This window comes from Physeter macrocephalus, chromosome 11 (assembly GCF_002837175.3).
Source record: "Physeter macrocephalus isolate SW-GA chromosome 11, ASM283717v5, whole genome shotgun sequence".
NCBI lineage: Eukaryota > Metazoa > Chordata > Mammalia > Artiodactyla > Physeteridae > Physeter > Physeter macrocephalus.
Window position 1 is genome coordinate 149,932,159 of NC_041224.1, and position 11,288 is coordinate 149,943,446.

At 38.8% G+C, this 11,288-nt stretch overlaps 1 protein-coding gene across 1 annotated transcript in view; it reads left to right on the forward strand.

Annotated features, from left to right (window-relative positions):
* The first annotated feature begins 4,999 nt into the window (after positions 1-4,999).
* The window catches only part of EXD2 (exonuclease 3'-5' domain containing 2), a 59,633-nt gene continuing 53,344 nt past the window's right edge, over positions 5,000-11,288 (forward strand). The window contains exon 1 of the mRNA XM_024117729.3: positions 5,000-5,196. The gene's annotated coding sequence lies outside the window, so the exon portion shown is untranslated. The remainder of the gene's footprint in view (positions 5,197-11,288) is intronic.

The following is an 11,288-nucleotide window of genomic DNA, read 5'->3' on the forward strand; positions in this document are numbered from 1 at the left end:
GTCTTTGTGTGTTTCCAACTAGCTTGTAAGCTTCTTGAGTGCATAGCTACACATTTTTATAATCTGTATAGTACCTAATAATATTTTAAAAGTTTATAGATGTGACCAGCAGGCAGAAAGGAGCAATAGAATTTCAATGGAAGGAAATAGGATATTCAGAAGAGCCTATTTAGTGGTTCCTCTAAGTTTTGACCTTTATCTTCAAGACACTAAACAAATCCAGTAAAGGGTATCCACCTTTATTGTACATCTACTGGGCACTGTATTCAGCAGGTTTAAGTTGACCTGGGTGTCATGCATTCATTATTAGTATCTTTCATTTCCTGTATCACTTAGGGATTGGGTTCTATTGCTAGTAACAAAGACTTGACTGCATGGCTTAAAAAAATTAATTTATTTTCTCATGTAAAAGAAGTCCAGAGGTAGGTAGTTCAGGGTTAGTACAGACTACAGAGGGAATCAGGGGTCCAGGCTTCTTCCACCTTTCCACTCCACCTTTCTAGGTACCTGGCTTCCATCTTCAAGGTGCCACTGCAATGGCAGAGGGCTGTGGAGTGCCAACCATCAGGTCCTAGTCTCAGCAAGAAAGAAGTAGAAGGGTAATGACAAAAAGGCAAAAAAAAACCCAAACCACCAAAAAACCCCCCCTTTTTAGTAACTTTACCCAAAGTCCAATGCAAAAACTTGTTTATACCTCATTGGACAGAACGTAGTCACGTGGCCACCATAATTATTCACAATGGCGACAGAAAAATGTATTTTTTAGTGCATTTAATACACTGACTTCTGTTACTAAGTAGAGAGGAGAATGGATATCGGGTAGGCCACTAGCACTTCTGCCACAGTTCCTCTTAAATTTTCTGTAGGGCTTCCCTGGTGGCGCAGTGGTTGAGAGTCCGCCTGCCGATGCAGGGGACATGGGTTCATGCCCCGGTCCGGGAAGATCCCACATGCCATGGAGTGGCTGGGCCCGTGAGCCATAGACGCTGAGCCTGTGCGTCTGGAGCCTGTGCTCCGCAACGGGAGAGGCCACAACAGTGAAAGGCCCACGTACCGCAAAAAATAAAAAATAAAAATAATAAAAAAAATTTTCTTTAAATAAATAAAAATTTTCTGTACATGATGTTCTAATGCTTGGCATTAAGTTGTCCTTGGAATCAATAAATAAATGAATAAACCATTTTTAGATAAATCAAGCAGTTCACAGCATGATCTCTCTTTTTTTTTTTTGTACTTAATTGACTTTATTTCTAGAGCAGATTTAGATTCAGAGAAAATTCTAACATAAAGCACGAGTTCCCATATGCCTTCCCCCCAACTCCCCCCCACCCCCCGCCCTTGCCACACACGCACAGTTTCTCTGTTAACATCTTCCACTAGTGTGGTATGTTACAATTGATGAACCAATATTGATACATTATTACTAACTAAAGTCCATAGTTTAGGATTTTCTCCTTGTGTTGCACAGTTCTATGGGTTTTAATACATGCATAATGTCATTATCCACCATTACAGTATCATACAGAATAGATTCACTGGCCTAAAAACCCTCTGTGCTCCACCTATACACCCCTCTCTTCTTCCCCAGGAACCTCTGGCAACCACTGATCTTTTTACTGTCATCATAGTTTTGCCTTTTCCAGAATATCATGTAGTTGGAATCACACAGTATGTACCTTCTCAGACTGGCTTCTTTCACTTAGCAATATGCATTTAAGTTTCCTCCACGTCTTCTTATGGGTTGATAGCTAATTTCTTTTTATCACTGAATAATATTCCATTGAATGAATGTAATACAGTTTTGTTATCTATTCACCTATTGAAGAACGTCTTGGTTGCTTTCAATTTATGACTAAAGCTGCTATAAACATTTGTGTGCAAGTTTTTGTGTGGATTAAGTTTTCAACTCATTTGTGTAAATACCTAGGAGCATGATTGCTGGATTGTATGGCAAAACTATGTTTAGCTTTGTTAAGAAACTGACAAAGTATCTTCAGAAGTGGCTGTACCATTTTGCATTCCAGCCAGCAATGAATGAGAGTTCCTGTTGCTCCATATCCTTGCCAGCACTTGGCATTGTAGTGTTTGGATTTTAGCCATTCTAACAGAATTTAGAGAATCAATGAAATACTGGTATCTCATTATTGTTTTAATTTACAATTCCCTAATAACATATAATGTTGAACATCTTTTCACATGCTTATTTTGGATATCATATAACTTCTTTGAAACGTCTATTCAGATCTTTTGCTCACTTTTTAATTGGGTTGTTGAGTTTCAAAAGTTCTCTCTGTATTCTGTATAACAGTCCTTTATTAGATATGTGTTTTGCAGATATTTCCTCCAAGTTTGTGGCTTGTCTTTTCATTCTCTTGTCTAATAAATTTTTGGCATAAAGTCATTCATTATATTTTCTAATTTCTTATATCTCTGCTGTATTTTGTTATGTTCCCCCTTCTCCTAGTATTATTTATTTGTTGTTATTTCTCTTCTATCTGGATCAATCTCACAGAACTTTTTTCATTAGTATTTTCAAAGATCTAACCTTAGTTTTGTTGGCCATATGAATAACATCTTTTTCTATTTTATTAATTTATTCTCTGATTTTTGTTATCCTCTTCCTTCTAGTATTTTGGATGTATTCTTTTGTTTTTTCTAATGTATTAGCTGATCACTTATGTAATTGATTTTTAATCTTTCTTATTTTCTAGTGTAAAAAGCATATGAGGTTATCAATTTACATGTATCCTATAAATTTTCATATATGTATAGTATTTATTATTACTTCTCAAATCTAATATTATAAATTTCCATTGGGATTTCTTTTCTGAGCTTTAAATTACTAAGATTTTTTTAAAACAATTCTCCAAATATATGGAGTTTTAAAAACAATCATTTTATTATTGATTTCTAACTTAATTGTAATGTGGTCAGAAAATGAGGTGCGTATGATAGCATTTTTTTCAGTATGTAGAAAGTTGCTCAATGGCCTAAATTAAAATTAATTTTCTTAAATCTTTGTTTTTAAAGTATGTGTGTACTCAAAATACTGGGTGCAGAGTTTATACATGTTCCTTAGTAAATGTTAATCAATGGTGTTGGAGACAATCCTGCAATCACTGGTGAGTCTTGGATGTCTTTTCATATTTAAGAGTGCTATAGGCTGAATGTTTTGTGTCCCTTCAAAATTCATATGTTGCAAACTAACTCCCAACATAATGGTATCAGGAGGCAGAGGCCTTTGAGAAGTGATTAGGTCATGAGGGTGGAGCCCTCATGAGTGGCATTAGTGCCTTATAAAAGAGGCCCAAGAGGACTTCCCTGGTGGTCCAGTGATTAAGACTGCATCCATCCAATGCCGGGGATGCAGGTTCAATCCCTGGTTGGGGAACTCAGATCCCACATGATGTGTGGTGTGGCAAAAAAAAAAAAAAAAAAGCCCAAGAGAGCTCCCTACCCTTGGTTAAGTGAGGACACAGTGAAAAGACAGCTGTCTATAAACCAGGAAGTAGGCACTTACCAGACAATAAATCTGTCAGCACATAGATCATGGACTGGGAGAAATAAATTTCTGTTGTTTATAAGCTACCCAGTCAATGGTATTTTGTTATTACAGTCCAAAGGGACTAAGACAGAGTGAAGTACTAAAAAGTTGACTGGAAATTATTTATGCACAGATGGGGCTTGTTCACTGGCCTTAAATGTAGGGTGATTGCTTATGGATGTAGATAGTTTATTATGGGATCCCTCAAATGATATATCCTTCCATTCTAATCTAATTTCTATTCTCTAAAATTATACTGATATTTGTTTGACTGCTATTATCACCTCTCCTGTTCTTTTTCTTCTTTGCGCTTACAAACTTTTCACTCCTTTATTTTCATTAAAAAAAAACACAAAACCCCAAAGAAACCCTCCCCCCAAAAACCATCACTTTAAGAAACCCCCCCAAAAAACCATCACTTTTTATTGATGTATGTATGCATTCAGAAAACCAACATAAATATACAACCTGAACACACATGTAAACTAGCACTCAGATTAAGAAACAGAACATTATTAGCACTTCAAGAACCTCCCCATGTTCTCTTCCAGAGTCACTACTCCACTAAGAGTAATCACTACATTTTTTACCCAACCAAACTTGGGTCCGCTCACCTGCGCATAGTAAAGCCAATCTGCTGACACTGGACTGTGGTGTAGGAAAGTGCAGCATTTATTGCAAGACACCAAGCAAGGGTCCAGGCAGCTAGGGCTCAAAAGATCTGAACTTCCCGATAGCTTTCAGGGAAAGGTTTTTGGAGACAGGGTGTGGGAAAGGGGTTGTGGGTGTGAGTGATCAGATCGTGGACATTCTTCAGATGGGTTGGTGATGAGGTACTAATAATACTACTGTCTCATGAGGTTATGAATATTAAGTGAGATAAAATATGTAAAACGTTTTGCAAAGTTCCTAGCACACTGTGATCACAGTCATCAAATGGCAGCTATTATTATCCCTTATATTGTTTATGCATGTCTCATTTCTCCTATTTTACACATTCTACGACAAAGCAACAGCACATAGCACACATTAGCTGCCTCACAAATAACAGTTGCTGATAAAGACTGGGTGAATGCAAGTTTTTAAATATAAATGGAAGGTATTGTGGTTATTGTTATAAAAGATGGCATAAATTATTATAATGGCTATAGTATAAAATGCGCTGCTAATGAGGAATACATTATTTAAACAAGTGTCTCTTCTATTTACCTTCATCATTTAACAGTTAGGAAAATCTATGCAGTGGAGAAACACTACTGGAGCTAATTAGTAAGGACAGTTAGATGTCCCAGATTGCATTTGTAAGGGTTCCAGAGGCTTCTTTCTTTAAAACCAAAACAAACAAAAATATCACCCGGAAACAAAAACAAAAACACCACTTATCTGAAAAGATGTTAAGTCTTTCCAATTTTAACAAATCTTTTGTTCAGCAGTGGAGAAACTCGGGAGGCACCAGCTGCCCCCAACTACTTCCGTACAAGATGGCGTCGTCCATTTGTACACCCCGACTGGGGTTGTCCCTTCAGCCCGTCACAGGACCGGAAGTGGTTTCGGTCCTAGTGGATCCGGGTGGGTGCGCGCAGGTGGCCACAGAGGTTCCAGTTCTTCAACGTGAGGCGCCGCAGGTGTTCCGGTGGGGTCCAGGGCCGCAGGTAAGCGAGGGTCAGGGGCGGGCGAGGCTCTTCTCCAGACTTGTGCGAGTGGCGGAGGGGGTTTCCAGCGCGGATTGAGGAGAGGGCTCAGGAAGCTGGCGATGTCACCGTGTGCGGGGGCGACTGCTTGCGGGGACCTCGTTTTCCCCAAGCGACTTGGCCCTGCCCCTCTCCCCGCCCCGCTCGCCCGTGGCGGGGGCGGGTCAGCACCCAGGTGCGCTCCGAGGGCTCTCACGTCGGTCCGCGGCCTCCCACGCTCTTCCCTGGCCGCCTACTCGGACCCCCTTTTGCTCTCTATAGGAGTACATACCAAACCTTCGTGGCTTTTAAAAAAATTTTAATTTAATTTATTTTTTATACAGCAGGTTCTTATGTTATCCATTTTATACATATTAGTGCATATATGTCAATCCCAATCTCCCAATTCATCCCACCACCACCTGTCCCTCGCCTTCGTGGCTTCTTGACCCAATTAGCTAAAACGGAAGCACCGCTCGCAGCGTCTGGCAACTCCTTGGGCGCTGCGTGTTGCACGCGTCCACAGTTACAGTTTGGTCCCCTCCATTCGTTCCCCCCCCCGCATTGTTACCACCTCTTTCCTCCCAGACCACACCCGCTGCTCCGGGCTTTGCTGGGAGCCACCTGTTTCCCTTTTCGCACCCTGGAATAGATCAGAACCAGAAAGTTAATGATTATTTATTACAAAATTGATATCTGCTCGTTTAAATATAAACGAAACCCAAACCTTTATAAACTTTTAATATATTAATGGGCGCAAACTCCCTTAGATACCCATTCCTTGAAAACACTATACCGTATTTTTTTAGTTGCATTGCAAGGGTAGAAGGAACAGCACTGAAAGGTTTCGTTAATATCAAAGTTACGAGGTACGGGAGAAAAGAGGTTCAAGAGGGGGAAGGAATTATACATTTTGGCCAAGTTGAGTTTGTTTTTAAAAATGTATTTATTCTTCTGTATTTATTTTGGTTGTAGTCCATGCATACAATCATATCAAAAATTTAAACAAAATAGATCCTCTTTGACCTATCTCTTTACATCTCCATCTTTTCTTCTTTCATCTCTTGACCCCAGGTAAAAACTGTTATCAGTTTGGGGTGTTTTTTCTACTTCTTTGTCTTTACATTTATTGATACGTGTTTGTACATATAAGTAGGTAAGGTTTTTTGTTGAACTTTTACAAATGTGGCATATTGTACCTCTTCAACAACTAGACTTTTTATGCTTAAAAATGGGTCTTGGAACTTTTTCTTTGTCAATATGTAGACATCTAGCATATCACATCTGCTCTGTAAATTCCAGAGTGTGTTAAGATCCCATTGTATGTGAGATACCATAGGTTGCTTACAGTTTTTCACCATTAGGCACGGTGTCGCAGAGAACATCCTTCCACCTGCGTCTGTGTGCTTGTGTGAGCGTTTGTCAAGGATAGAAACCCTCAAGTGGAATTAGTGGGTAGGAGGGTGTGGACGTTTAATGCCAAACTGCCCAACAGTGTATAATCATACCTATTTCCCCAGCTCTTTTAAACATTTGATGGTATCAATCTTTTTTACTTTTGCCAATCTGATGGGTGGAAAATGACTCTAATTTGGCGTTTTAATTTGTATTTCCCTAGTCATTGGTGAGATTGAGCATCTTTTCATTATTGTTGGCTATTTGTATTACCTCTTTTGAGAAATGTTTCATTTCTATTGGGTTGTCTTTTATATATGGTAGTGTTTTATATATTCAGGATATTAATCTTTTATCATTCATATATGTTTGAAATATTTATTCCCAACATACTGCATTTTAAAGTTGTTACTTATCTTTTAACCATATGGCATCTTTGTAGAACAAAAGTTGTGAATTTTATGTTTAAATGTATCAGTCTTTTACTATGTGTATTTTGTATTTTGTGGCTTTCATTCCTTATCCCAGTGGTTCTCAAATGGGAGATAGTTTGCTTTCTAGAAGCAACTTGGCAATGTCACGAGACATTTTTTGGTTGTCATCTAGTGGATAGAAGCCAGGGATGATGTTAAACATCCTACAATGCACAGAAAAGCTCCTACAACAAAGAATTTTTCTGGCCTAAAATGTCAGTAGTGCTGAGGTTGAAAAACCCTGTTCTACCTTGAGGCAGAGTTTTCTCTTATGAATATGTTTTCTCCTGTAAGTTGTTATATGGTAGAGCTTTTCTCTAATTCATGTGTGTGTGTGTGTGTGTATGTGTGAGTGTATGTGTGTGTGTGTGAGAGAGAGAGAGTGAGAGAGAGAGAGAAAATGGTGTGTGCCTTATTCTTTCCAAACAATGTCACTCTGAATATCAGTCCATTCTTGACCCACTAATCTAAAATGCCACATTTATCATGTACTAATTTCTCACCCACATAGTGTCTGTTTCTGGACTCTCTTCTGTTCTATGTCCTAATTTTCTATTTTGCTGGACCAATACCATAACATTCTATATCAAATATATATTATACTTTGATATCTAGTAGTGTAAATTGTCCTCATGATTATTTTTATTGTTATTTTATTGGATGTCATATACTTTATCAGCTCACATACTCATTATTTAATCAGTGTTTTGGGGGTAGTCTTACAATTTATTTTCCAGATTAATTTTAGAATCAGCTTGTCAAGTAGTTTTTTTGTTTTGTTTTTTTGTTTTGTATTGTTTTGTTTTGGCTGCATTGGGTCTTTGTTGCTGTGTGCGGGCTTTCTCTAGTTGTGGCGAGCAGGAGCTACTCTTCGTTGTGGTGCAGGGACTTCTTATTGCAGTGGCTTCTCTTGTTGTGGAGCATGGGCTCTAGGGCACGCGGGCTTCAGTAGTTGTGGCACACGGGCTCAGTAGTTGTGGCTCGTGGGCTTAGTTGCTCCGCAGCACATGGGATCTTCCTGGACCAGGGATCAAACCTGTGTCCCCTGAATTGGCAGGTGGATTCTTAACCACTGTGCCACCAGGGAAGTCCTCAAGTGGTTTTTTTTAAAGTGGCTTTATTGAGATGTAATTCACATAATTTGTTGTTTAAAGTGTACAATTCAGTGATTTTTAGTATATTCACAGTTATGCAGCCATCACTACAACCTAATTTTAGAACATTTTTATCATCCCCCAAAGAATCCCATACCTATTAGCAGTCACTCCCCTTCCCATTCCCCAACACCCTAGCCCTAGGGAGCCACTAATCTTTCTGCCTTTATAGATCTAAATATTTTGTATAAATGGAATCATACAGTTTGTGGTATTTTGTGATTGGCTTCTTTCACTTAGCATAATGTTTTCAAGGTTCACCCATGTTGTAGCATGTGTCAGTACTCATTCCTTTTTATTGGTGAATAAAATTGTATCCTATGGTGTATTTGTTTCCTAGGGATACGGTATTGAAGTAACGCAAACTGGGTGGCTTAAAATAACAAATGTATTCTCTCACAGCCCTGGAGGCTATAAAGTCCAAACTCAAGGGGTCAGCAGGACTGTGCTCTCTCTGAGGGCTCTAGGGGAGGATCCTTTCCTGCCTCTTTCTAGCTTCTGGTGGTTGCCAGCAATCCTTGGCATTCTTTGGCATTCCTTGGCTGCAACTGTGTAACTACAACTTCTGCCTCTGTTTTCTTCACATGGCCTTCATCCCAGAGTGTCTATCTTCACATCGTAATTCTTTCTGTGCAAGTCTATCTCTGTGTCTCTTCTCCCTTTCATGTAGGACACCAGTTATATTGAATTAAGGGCCCACTCTACTCCAGCAGGACCTCATTTTAACTTAATTAGGTATGCAAAGGCCTTTTCCAAATAAAGTCACATTTGTAGGTAATGGGGGTTAGGACTTTAACATATCTTTTGGGGGAACACAATTCAACCCATAACATTATGGATATGCTACATTTTATTTATCCATTCATGAGCTGATGGACATTTGGTTTGTTTCCATTTTTTGGCTATTATGAATAATGCTGCTATGAACTATTGGGTGGACATGTGTTTTCATTCCTCTTGGATATATACTTAGGAGTGGCTAGGTCATATGGCAACTCTATGTTTAATCATTTGAGGAACTCCCAGATTATTTTCCAAAGCAGCTGTACTATTTTCTGTCAGCATCAGCAATGTATGAGAGTTCTAATTTCTCCATATTATTGCCAGCACTTATTAGCTGACTTTTTAATTAGAGCCATCCTCGTGGGTGTGAAGTAGTATCTCATTGTGGTTTTGATTTGCATTTCCCTAATAGCTAATGATGTTGAGCATCTTTTCATGTGCTTATTGGCCATTTGTATATCTTCTCTGAAGAAATGTCTATTAGATTCTTGCCTGTTTTAAATTGGTTTGTCTTTTATTATTGAGTTATGAGTTTTTTTATTTTTTAAATTTATTTTATTAAAAAATTTTTTTTGGCTGTGTTGGGTCTTCTTTGCTGCCCACAGGCTTTCTCTAGTTGCAGTGAGCAAGGGCTACTCTCTGTTGTGATGCGCAGGCTTCTCATTGCGGTGGCTTCTCTTGTTGTGGAGCACAGGCTCTAAGCATGTGGGCTTCAGTAGTTGCAGCATGCAGCTCAGTAGTTGCAGCACGTGGGCTCAGTAATAGCGGCATGTGGGCTCTAGAGCGCAGGCTCAATAGTTGTGGTGCATGGGCTTAGTTGCCCCACGGCATGTGGGATCTTTCCGGACCAGGGATTGAACTTGTGTCCCTGCGTTGGCAGACAGATTCTTAACCATTGTGCCAACAGAGAAGTCCCATAAGAGTTTTTTATATAGTCCAGATACATGCCGTTACGAGATCAATGATTAGCAAATATTTTCTCCCATCCCATGGGTTTTTTCACTTTTTTGATGGTCAATTCATTTTTTTATTTCTTTGTTTTTTTGTTTTTCTTTCCATTACTCTAGGAGGTGGATCAAAAAAGATCTTGCTGTGATTTATGTCAAAGAGTGTTCTTCCTATGTTTTCCTCTAATAGTTTTATAGTGTCCCATCTTACATTTAGGTCTCTAATCAATTTTGAGTTTATTTTTGTGTATGGTGTTAGGGAGCATAGGTGCATGGGTTTATCTCTGGGCTTTCTATCCTGTTCCCTTGATCTATATTTCTGTTTTTGTGCCAGTACCATATTGTCTTGATTACTGTAGCTTTGTAGTATAGTCTGAAGTCAGGGAGTCTGATTCCTCCAGCTCCGTTTTTTTCCTCAAGACTGCTTTGGCTATTTGGGGTCTTTTGTTTCTCCATACAAATTTTAAGATTTTTTGTTCTAGTTCTGTAAAAAATGCCATTGGTAATTTGATAAGGATTGCATTGAATCTGTAGATTGCTTTGGGTAGTATAGTCATTTTCATCTAGTAGTTTTCTGGTAGCATCTTTAGGATTCTCTGTGTATAGTATCATGTCATCTGCCAACAGCGACAGGTTTACTTCTTCTTTTCCAATTTTTATTCCTTTTATTTCTTTTTCTTCTTTGATTGCCGTGGCTAGGACTTCCAAAACTAGGTTGAATAATAGTGGTGAGAGTGGACATTCTTGTCTTCTTCCTGATCTTAGAGGAAATGCTTTCAGTTTTTCACCATTGAGAATGATGTTTGCTGTGAGTTTGTCATATATGGCCTTTATTATGTTGAGGTAGTTTCCCTCTATGCCCACTTTCTGGAGAGTTTTTATAATAAATCGTGTTGAATTTTGTCAAAAGCTTTTTCTGCATCTATTGAGATGATCATATGGTTTTTCTTCTTCAATTTGTTAATATGGTGTATCACATGGATTCATTTGCGTATATTGAAGAATCCTTGCATCCCTGGGATAAATCCCACTTGATCATGGTGTATGATCCTTTTAATGTGTTGTTGGATTCTGTTTGCTGAGGATTTTTGCGTCTATATTCATCAGTGATATTGGTCTGTAATTATCTTTTTCTGTAGTGTCTTTGTCTGGTTTTGGTATCAGGGTGATGGTGGCCTCATAGAATGAGTTTGGGAGTGTTCCTTCCTCTGCAATTTTTTGGAATAGTTAGAGAAGGATGGGTGTTAGCTCTTCTCTGAACGTTTGATAGAATTCATCTGTGAAGCCATCTGGTCCTGGACTTTTGTTTGTTGGAAGATTTT